Source organism: Ischnura elegans, chromosome 4 (genome assembly GCF_921293095.1).
Source record: "Ischnura elegans chromosome 4, ioIscEleg1.1, whole genome shotgun sequence".
NCBI classification, from domain to species: Eukaryota; Metazoa; Arthropoda; class Insecta; order Odonata; family Coenagrionidae; genus Ischnura; species Ischnura elegans.
This window is the reverse complement of record NC_060249.1, coordinates 33,352,086-33,363,456: the sequence shown is the minus strand read 5'-3', so window position 1 is coordinate 33,363,456 and position 11,371 is coordinate 33,352,086.

The following is an 11,371-nucleotide window of genomic DNA, read 5'->3' as shown; positions in this document are numbered from 1 at the left end:
CTTAAAATGAAAATTTATTGAAAACTCTTGATATAGGAGTCATTGAAATCCTTCCATTCACACCTCTGTTATCCTTCTTCTGCGCCTATGGTGTGAAAATATTAACCATAAAATTTTATGGTTTATAGGATATAACTCTAATGTACATCTAGGTACCTAATAGGTGTACTTATTTATATCTGTAGCACACTTTAAATAAGGGAATGAACTATTCAACCATAAATGCATATATTATTTGGAGAGATAACTTTCTAGGAATACATACACATAACAGGTCATATATTAATCTCTGTAGCAAGCTTAATATTATGGGTGTGAAAAATCAAACATAAAATATTTTTGGAGGAGGAAATAACTTTTTAGGTATACATCCAAATAATGGTTGCATATATTAATCTCTGAAGCATACTTGTATTAAGGGAGTGAACGAATTGACCATTACAGGTTATAGTAGTATGAGATAACTTTTTAGGCATGCATCTACATAATAGGTGTACATATATCAATTTCTGTATGGCATACTTGTAGGCACTAAGGGAGTGATATTATCCACCATAAAAGTTATTTTCAAAAGAGAACTTATTAGGCATACTACATACACATAAAAGGTGTATACCTATATATTAATCTCTGAAGGATACTTGTCCTAAGGGAGGGAACAAATGAACCATAAAAGATATATAGTAACATAATATCGGATGATAGAAATAATAATGAACCTATAATATTAATGGAGGAAGAGATAGTAAATTTGGCATACGCCTACCTATAAAGGGTGTATATTTTACCTCTGAATTAATAAGAATTAGGATATCATATAGGTTTGAATGTTTTCATCAAGGGCTCAGGAGTAGCAAACCACTTTAGTGGTTTGCTGGTGGTTTTGCTTAGTGGTTCATCTTAGCCTCAATTAACGATAATGTGATTAAAGTTTCCATTCTAAGATTATATAGTACTATAAGTATATAGGTTATCCTTTTTTACATGAAGTACTCATGTATAACTGAAGGTTATCCCTGCCTCCAGTATTAAGAGTGTTAGTAATATATTGAATTCTAGAATGAGGAATTTGAAAAAAGCTTTTACATTTTCATAAAGGAATGAGGTATGCCTGGTAGGTTATCACCCAAGCCTTCAATAATAACAGTTTTAACTGAATCATTTCACTTTAAACTAAATTATTTTCATTCTAAAATAGATAATAATGACAATTATTATTTCATAGTTACATGACAGACTGATATGCCTGAAGGTTTTCCCAACCTCTCAAAATCAAGATATTTCAATATTTTTGCATTCAATACATAGGTATGTAATTCTTTTTAAGTTTAAATGAAGGACTGAGGAAAGCCAGGATGATTATTCCAACCTAAAATATAAAGAGAATTTAAAAAAACTTATGCATTTTGTGGTTAAGTGTATGAAATAGGTTTTCATATTAACATGAGGGTCTGAGGTATGCCTATAAGGTTATCTCTACCATGAATATAAAGAAATTTTGCAAAAATTGGATAGGTCATCATATTTACATGAAAGACCGACGCATTGAACTGAAGCTAATCCTTTCTCCAATACCAAAAGTTCCATATATTTTGCATTCTAAGGATAGATATTCATGTTTACATTGAGAACTGAGGTATGCCTGAAGGTTATCCTCTCTCCAATAGCAAACGTTCCCACTATATTTTGCATTTTAAGGATAGATTTTCATGTTTACATTGAGAAATGAGGTATACCTAAAAGTTATCCTCTCTCGTACAACATAAGTTCTCCGTATACTTTGCATGCGAGGGATACATTTTCACGTTTATATTGAGAACTGAGGTATGCCTGAAGGTTACCTTATCTCCAATAACAAAAGTTCTCAGCATATTTCGCATTCTAAGGATATATTTTTATATTTTCATGTTTACAATGAAAACTGAGGTATGCCTGAAGGTTATCTTATCTCCAATAACAAAAGTTCTCAGTATATTTTGCATTCTAAGGATATATTTTTATATTTTCATGTTTACAATGAAAACTGAGGTATGCCTGAAGGTAATCGTCTTTCCAATAGCCCAGGGGGTCTATTCTCTAACTCGAAGCGCGGTAGCTTTCTGGTGGAAAGATGCTTAATTAAGCTACTTGCTACCACTTGTATTCTCTAACGCTGAAGCTCCGGCGAAGGGAGCTTGCAGAAGCTACCGGTAGCTTATTAGGCTCCAACCCTTATTCTCTATGGGATTTGAAGCTACTTCCGTAGCTTCAAACTAGCTACCACGGTAGCTTCGCGAAGCGCGCCCTCGAACCCCGCGCTTCAGCTAGCTACCATCAAAATACATAGGGAATTCCCATAGGGCCATGGGAATTCCTATGAACCGCCGTGAACCAAGTGGCGCGTGTCGCTAATCTTTTGTTCTATCCCATCAGTCTTTCTTGACACGGCTAGCGATTGAGTGGTAAACAAGAAAAGTGTTGACTATTTTTGTTGTTTTGCGTAATTATTTTCTTTAATGAGGTCGGGAATGCTGCGTAAATTATTTGAAGCCTTCAATTATTGTATTCTTAACAAAGTAGTGGGCATGAGTGACAAATTTCGTGACTATAAACATATATGTTTCGGAGTGAACTATCGATCGCGTTAACTAGTTGATTTCATTATTTGGAGAAGAAAAATGTTGCTTTCAATCATTTTATATCACGTGAAATCTTATTTTGCATGAAGTCATTACTAGTGAGAAGAAAAACCCCGAAAACAGTGATTATTATTGATGTTGCGAGAGACTGTTGTAGTGACGGTACAAATTGATGCGTTGAAATCATTACCAATGCCAATGTATCCACTGCACAGAGATGGATGTCTTATTTTTGCAAATGTTTATACATTTATGATTAACTTTACCGTGCATTATTAGCAACGATCTTTGTTGTGAAGTGATTGTGTGAAGAGAGTTTAGTGTTACATAGATGCAGACCGTAGAGAGGTGGATATATTATTGTGTTATAATGCAATGTAAGGTGTTTCATGATAGTTATTAATAAATTTTTTGCTCTTCCAATGAATAAATGTGTTCATGATATCATTCTGCTTTCATTTGTGTGTCTTTGGCCGTATATACGCATTTAATTTCAGTGCCGGTAGTTAAGTTGGTGTATTTGTTTTGAATTTTGAGAAAGTGTAGCCATGGATATTCCAGAAGCCCACGGAGGAAGTCATCACAAAAACAATAATATAATATGACTTTAATATTGGGAGAAGGAACTACGTTTAATAGGTTGTTTTTTCATAATGATGGTCAAGTTCTAATGAATCGCCCTCGCTTGCAATAGTGCAAGCTTGGCGGTTGGCATAAAATATTTATTCATAAAACCATTTAAATATTAATTTAGCCGTCGTGAGAACGGCACGACAGTAGAGTTTTGTGTAAATATCGTTTGAAGCATATTGTGAGCCTAAAATGATTGCTTAGGCCAATCTGAGTGAAATGACGTAACTTTCAAACATAATTTTCTCCACCTTCCCATTAACTTTGTTGAAGATATTCCCGAAATAATATACATTTATCGTATGCACATGTTATTGCGATATCCTCTCGCCGTGCAAGAAGGAACAATCTCTGCACAGAAACAGTTGGTCATCAAATTTTTTGCATCAAACAGGCAAAAGCATAAGGAGCGCTGAGTGTAAAGTTCTCGGGAATTAGAACGACAATGTGATAGCATTGGTTTAATGTGTTGGTAGTTTACTAACATTTTCTCTTCATTATATTTACATGGCCTACATTATTATCAATCGTGACATAAACTGCTGCATCGATCGAAACTATTGAATTGATATAAAAGCCGCTTAGCCAAATATAATTATTTTTACGTATTTCTATTATTATGAAAGCTGAAGGCACTCAGCATTTCGTAATTTACAAAGCACATTAATTTCAACTAGAAGAAAAAGTCAGCCGAGAACGACTACATTATGATTTTCCCGCAGGTTACGAAATGAAACGAGCGATTTCATTGGTTCTAAGAGTAAAAACTGAGTTCGCACGAAATATTTCTCATACCCCATATCCGGTCTGAGAAAGCTACCAGAAATTCTCGGTCTGAGAAAGCTACTCCCTGTTAGAGAATAAGGTTGGTAGCCAATTCTGGTAGCTAGTTCGAAGCTACCACGACGGGAGCTTCGAGTTAGAGAATAGACCCCCAGATTTAAATGTTTACATGCCCGATTTTTGTGTCACCTATTTGCATTTTTTGGAATTTATCGCTATAATTAGTATTAAATTGCACTTTATTTACCTGTAATAATTTATAAATAGACAGTATACCTATATGATAGCTTTTACTTCATTTATATCGCCTTTTACCGCTGGATTCCATTGAATAAAAACAGTTGAGGGTGTATTTAGAATAGTAGTTTGACGTTGGCCGTATTCGTCACAGTGGCGCTGGCGTCAGGTATGCCAAAAAGGTTATAGCCGTGTCCCAACTCGTTAGCCATTAGGCATCATGTATTTAGCCAGCCAGATTCTGGGCAGCCAACCACAAGGGAGCATGAATTGGGACATCCTTACGCAGGTGCTGCCATCTACTGGGCACTAGGCCAATGCAAAACAAGAGATAATCGGAATGATTTGAACAAATGATGAACAAAACCCACCCTAAATTGTTAAAATGTGATGTGTCAAGTGATTTTGAGTATTAGTTGTCGGAGAAGAGTATTTAATCATAATTTTAGTATCTTAGACAAACTTTTTGTAATAGTAAAGTAGGGGTATACTTTCAAATTCGTATTTTTAGTTCCGTATGGTTTTGTTAAAGAGGTTTTAGCTAAGTTTGTGGCGAAATGAGCGTATATTCCTTTTAATTGGTTTGTAATATTTCAATCGTCTCTCAACCAAGTACTTTTTCGAATTCCTTATATTTTAGCAATTTAATTCCTAGTTTTGTATTATTAAGAACAGGTCTATTTAGTCTATTCAAACGGTTACCGTCTGACTTGGGAATTATTTTCAAAATTTATTTAAAGTATGGTTTACGAACATAAATCAGGTTTCGGTATCATATCTTATAATCACTATAGATTTTAAATGTTGTTACTTATTCCGATTCCAATTTCGGGACTTTGTCCAATAACATATAATAATAATTGTTTATTTTTACGGGAGTTAACCTAATGTACAAAAAGTGTTAAATAAGACTTTAGACATAGTGTTACATAATTAAGCATTATTTAACACGTTAAAAAAGTAAACGGTAGCAAAAGATAGCATGTGATCGGTATAAAAAGTTATAAAATAACATATACAGATATATGAAGCATACAAACATTAATTAGCATTAAAATTAACGCCGCCTTCTCATTAACTAATTTCTCCGTAATTCTTACACTTCCATTAACACAATTTCATTATTATAAACAAAATAAAAATTAATAATTATTCGAACAAGTCTCAAAATATCAACACTACTTGCATACAAGTACTATCCCTTGTTGACAGCCATGATGCCCTTTCTCCTGAAGGCGCTTTGAATCATGGGAAAAGTCGGGCGAAGGATGCACTCCTCGATGCCTAAATCTGGCGGCCGCGTTAGCTGCCTAAATTCCCTCCCTTATGCTGGCTAACGAGTTGGGACATCCTTCCAAGATGGCGTCATGGCTAAATCCTGGAATTGGCATAGCCAAATGGCCAATTGGGACACGGCTTATCCCTTCCTCCGGTCTCTAAAACTCTACAGACTTAGACCATATAAGAACTAGACCCGCCATTCCCCACCCCTACCCATGTCTCGCCGTGTGGCCAACATCTCCCCTCCGCTCCCTTCCTTCCCCTCCCACTTTTAAAGCGGCGTGACGTCACTGTTGGGACGCTCATCGTCGTAGCGCATGGCTACGAATGGGGATTCACTGTATCACTGCGGTATTTTGACCATTTTCTTCGCGATTTTTCAATTAAAAGTACTAATATTTATTGCGTTATGTACGAGAAGTATTCTCTTAGCCATGGTTGGATTGGTGAACTTACAATTAATGAACAGTGGCATTTTTCGGCATTGGCAGCGACGAAAAAATATTGTGGCAGTAAAATGAAGACAAAACCCTTTGTAAACTTCCGCAGATTTTTTTCTTATCTCGTTAGCGATCTAGCATCATTCGGAACATCGTTATAAAAACATGAAATCTTGTACAAAAGTTGTAAACGGGGGGAATTTTAGAGAGGAAAAGGGTCATGGTGTAAAGCCGGTCGTCCACGAAGTAACGCGGCAACGCCTTCGCATATAGTAATTTTTAAACGGTCAATTATGCGATGCAAATTGAGCTGCGCGCTAGCGCTACTAAAAAGGGATGTCAACAAATCAGCATTCATATTATTTAGGTAAGTAATTTAGTTATTTCATAAATGCATAATTTTTTACTTATTGTTAGCAGACAGCTCTCGTGTTATATATATTTTGCGATGGTGGAAAAAGGTCTAGCGCCGGCTTTGCAAGTGACACCTACGATTTACGTACGCTACGGAAAATTCTGGGAATAAATAATACCTATTAACATATTTATAATTAGAAAGAAAGAGAGGATTGGATTAAAATAATTTTAAAAATAAATGTGCTTTATAACAATCAATTATATTTAATATATTGAATAACTTATTAAATATTTTTATGTAATTTTGTACGTATGTACTTACAGAGTTTTCAATTAAATTTTTTTAAACAATTTACGACATAATTTAATTTTTTATATTCTTGTCACAATACGTAAGAAAAGAGGATGTGGATTCAAAGATCATCTAAGAAGTGAATCTCATTTTATTAAAAAAATCCAGACGCGATTACTCTGTGAAATTTGTTAAGAATGTGTGAAATGTAACGGATAAATTTCTATTTTTCACGGCAGTATGATATTTCGAAGCACTTGGAGACGCAAGACCATAAAAGATATTTAAATACTGCTCTATCTTCCTCCAAAATACAGAAATTTTAAGTAAAAACAATTTATGAAAACGAAGAAAAGAAACTAGCATTAGCAGAAGGATGTATTTCCATTCTATTTTTTATAGTCATTCCTTTAGATCTAAGGTCTGTACATCAGTTATCAAATCGGTTTTGCAGCGCACATGATACATAAGGCCGTTCAAACAGCTGCTGTTTTGTTGCCCGCAGATGTGGAAAATATTGTCATTAAAATATATTTCTATTTCTACATTACACTGTGCGTCTTAAAATGCTGAACGAATTTTGTGAAAATGCGGAAGTCGCATGTATAAGAAAATACTTGGTTACTGTAAAACGGGCTAGTTACCTCTTTCGTCAGCTGTAGATAGAATTTTCAAAGTATACCACACCATAAATTCCTACTTTCTATATCAGGCTTAATGGCCTAGAATTGTAGAAGAGAGTTTTGAAAAAGAATCCTCAAATTTAGCTAGAGTTTAAAAACAAACAATCACCTTTTTTTAAATGCTATTGAAGTTATTGAGGGAGATAAAATTTTGGTAATCGAAGTAGCGAATGAAGTTTAAAATATCTGAATCAAAAGCGGCCAGAAAGTCAAAGCGGTCGGCTAAAATCTCTATGACCTTTGACCCCCATTATGACTTTCGGAGGTCAAAATAAATTGTTGTACGGATGAATGAACTGCGTAACCGACTTTGGGACCCTTCAAAACCTATGGTTTGACACGTTGGTTGTCATGATGGCCAGACATTTAACTCTATGACCTTTGACCCCCATTGAGACCTCGGTGGTAAACAAATCAACAATACGGATCTATTAATTGAAAAATCGTCTTTGGCACCCTTGAAAACATATGGTTCGAAACCTGGGTGTCACGATGGCCGGACGTTTACCTCTATGGCCTTTGACCTCCGTATTAACCTTGGAGGTCAATTAGTGAATAATACGGGTATTTGGACAATACCAATGACTTGGGTGCCCTATAAAATCCATGGATCGACACCTTTGTTGGTATGCTATTCTTTTTGCCACCCTTATATGACCTTGACGGTGACCTTACTGGGTCAAAGGTTGAATTTTCGTAAATTAAAGTGTTTTTTTCGGGTTTCCCAAGTCCGAAAACCCAAGAATTGACATTTTGGTCAATGAAATTTAGACATTTTTCAATCTCAATTTTTTACATTAAAACCACATAAGGCAAATTAAAATTTTTGGTTTGGACCCACATTGTGAGGTCAAAAGGTCAAAATTGTAAAAATTTTCCTTAAACTCAACAAAACTTAGGACCTTTCCCCATAAGTGTGCCAATTTTCATGAATATTGCTCGATGCAAAGTTACTAAAATTACGGGTCAAAAATGACACACGACCGTTGGGACTGTCTTAATATTCATTTTCTAGGAATGCCACCGTTAGGTTAATCTACTATTAATAAGTAATATTTCTAAAATAATTTTGCCTTTTTATGGACCCCTCCCTTCATCCTTTGTGAGATATCGTGGGATTTTGCTCCACGCCTTCTTTTTAATCTCACGTAGGATTTTTCAAAATGCGTATTTTCAGTGTAAATACGTTAATCTAGGCTTCATTGTGCTGGGCTTATAAAACGATTTGTTTAATTATTTTTATTGAAGATAACCGAGATCGCAATAAACTGGTTTTTGCGGAAAAAATTACGTGATACTTGCCAGGACCCCTTCTTTTTACCTAGAGGGGGTGAAGCCATGGTCTAGGGGGAGGAATGCCATGGTCTAGGGGGGGAAGCCATGTTCTAGGAGGGGGGGGCAAGCCAAGTTGAGACATTTTAGCATGGAAAAGATGAATGAAACCAACATTATAAGAACATTATTACAGCGCTTTATTAGTTTATGAGATCATTTCCTTGAAAAAATAGTTTTATTTCAGTTACTTAACTTATACTAATACATATCATTTTTCGTTGGTTTGAAGAAAAATTTGTTGAATACGTTTCAATTCAGTTCTGATTTTGCTTAAAGACTTTTGCGATTTTTGCTTCTAGGGAGACAGCTGCTCCTTCTGGCCTTCGCTGGGTACGCCCATGTAAACATATGACATTCTTAATCAATTTATTTAATACGATCGCTTCTCGCTTTATCTTGATTTATTTAGCTTTTTGCGCACAGTCAAGGCTATAAAATGCCTTAGTTCATCGTAAAAATATATTTATTAAGTGTATAATCATTTTTCGTGCCCAATATCGTCACTTTTCAGCGACTTTGCAGCGAATGAGCGTTAAAATATCTCAAGCGCGCATACGGAATATCGTCTGCAGTCCCAACCGTGACGTCACGTTCCCTCATCCCACTCACTTCCCCGCCGTGCGATGTTGGCCACAGCGTAATGCCTTGTTTCCACTACGCCCTTCTTACGCGGGTTAGCGCTGACCCGGGTTACATATCGTTGTGGAAACGGCAGTTAGCGCCAACCCCGGTCAGAATTGTAACCCGGGTTGGCTGACGCGGGTTAGCAGGTAACGCGGGTTAGAAATCGTAGTGGGAACGCTAGTTTCCTGATCTAGTGAGCAATTGACGAACGTATTTCGTCTAACAACCACGAGATCAGGCAATTATTGAAGGCAGGAAAAACGTTGCGAGTACACATTTTTTTTAATAAGAGCGGGGATGGCCAATCCTGAGAGAAAGAATTTTTTAGACGACGAGACGGAGATCTTGCTCTCGATTTATGAAGAGGAAAATATCCAACGGAGGTTTCGGGGTACATTTAAAGGCCACAAACAGGTGTGGGCAGACTTAGCTGCTCGGGTATAAAAGCGGCCTATGTTGACATCGCAGAATACCTCCACCACTGCAAGATCTGACCCAAACTTGAGGTAGTACAGTGCAATCGCTATCCTTTAGGGACGAGAATAGCTTCTCGCGTGCGCGTACTTATTTTAACGATGCTAGTCCTTATTCTATTGCACAGCATTTGAAATGTATCCCGCTGAATACGATATGTTTTTTGAAAAGCATCTGGTCATTTGGGAACATCTCCATCCCAAAACCCGTGACTGCTAACAAACCGTCAACTTCTTCTAATGTAATGCCGGGGTTTTCTTCGTAACCTATTTATAATATAGGCCCTCAGGTTCCTCCTCCGTCGCATTTCTTCTTCCATTTGTTCCGGAGGCGGATCCAATTTCGCCACAGCATTAAATAAATGTTGATCAAATGCAACAATCTAGCTACTTGAACCTACATTTTCATCACACGCTATTTCGTTACTCAACTATTTACCTCCCCCAAACTTCTGTTCCCGGCAGGGTATTCGGACAAACTTCCCTGGAACGCTGGTCAGGTTATGCCCCGTTTACACCACGATCGTCGCGACGTTGATCGCGACTACTGCACGTTTACACGTCTAAAAGTTACCATCGTAACTCAGTGCTGCCCTCGTTGTGGAATTGTGTCAGATAACAACTGACGACGACACTGCGTGAGAAAATTGAAATCCTGGAAATTTAGAAGCAAAAGAATATTAATGTTTTCATGTGCTAAAACTGAAGCTAGACCGAACTGTCGGTAAAACGTTAAAGAATGTAGGTTTCTTTATGGGAATCTGTCCAAAGTTTAGCAATATTCATGCAGTAAATAAAGACAGTAGATGTGTCTCCTTGCTACGTTCCAAATTGGAATATTTTGCTAACTGGTCACTTTATTATAATATCGACTCAATCCGGATTGAACGTCTCCAAAATAAATTTTTCAAATTAAATAATTACGATTTATAAATCTCTTTGTCTGATTGCAACACTTCATATATTCTTTCCCTAGTTAATTTGAAAACTCTTGCACGACCAAGGATCCTCCAACAAAGGCATATTCCTCTACAAAATTATCAATTAATATTTAGATTGTTCCTATCTCCTTTATTAGCAACTTTTAATGGATCCCGTCATAGCTATATAAATCCTCACCTGCTTGTTTTTAATTACCATAGAGCAAATTATGTCTTCAACTCCCAGCTATGTTGAGATAAAACTAAAACTAAACTAATAGTCATAACAGTCCGTGAAGTCTTTAAGAAACTATATTCTTCGAGAGACTATGTCAAAACATTCAAGAATATTCACGCATTAAAGACAGTACATATTGCTGTTATAATTTAACTAGAAAAGGCTTAGATTTCGGCTTGATTCGGCACAAGTATTGATATCTCCATGTCCTCATCTAAATGTTATGGTTATTTCTGGCGAATTTTATTGTGAAATCCTGTATACAATGATTTAATTGGTTAACATTTTGTGCATGTTTGTTATTTTCCATCATCTGTGAAGTATAATGTAAGGATACATGGTTATGGGTTAACCTGTAAATAAAGAAATGCATAAAACTGGTATAGTACAGAATATCCTATATCATTTGGCAAATAGAACATCAGAAACAACTTTCCCATCACTTCCTTCCATTACCTGC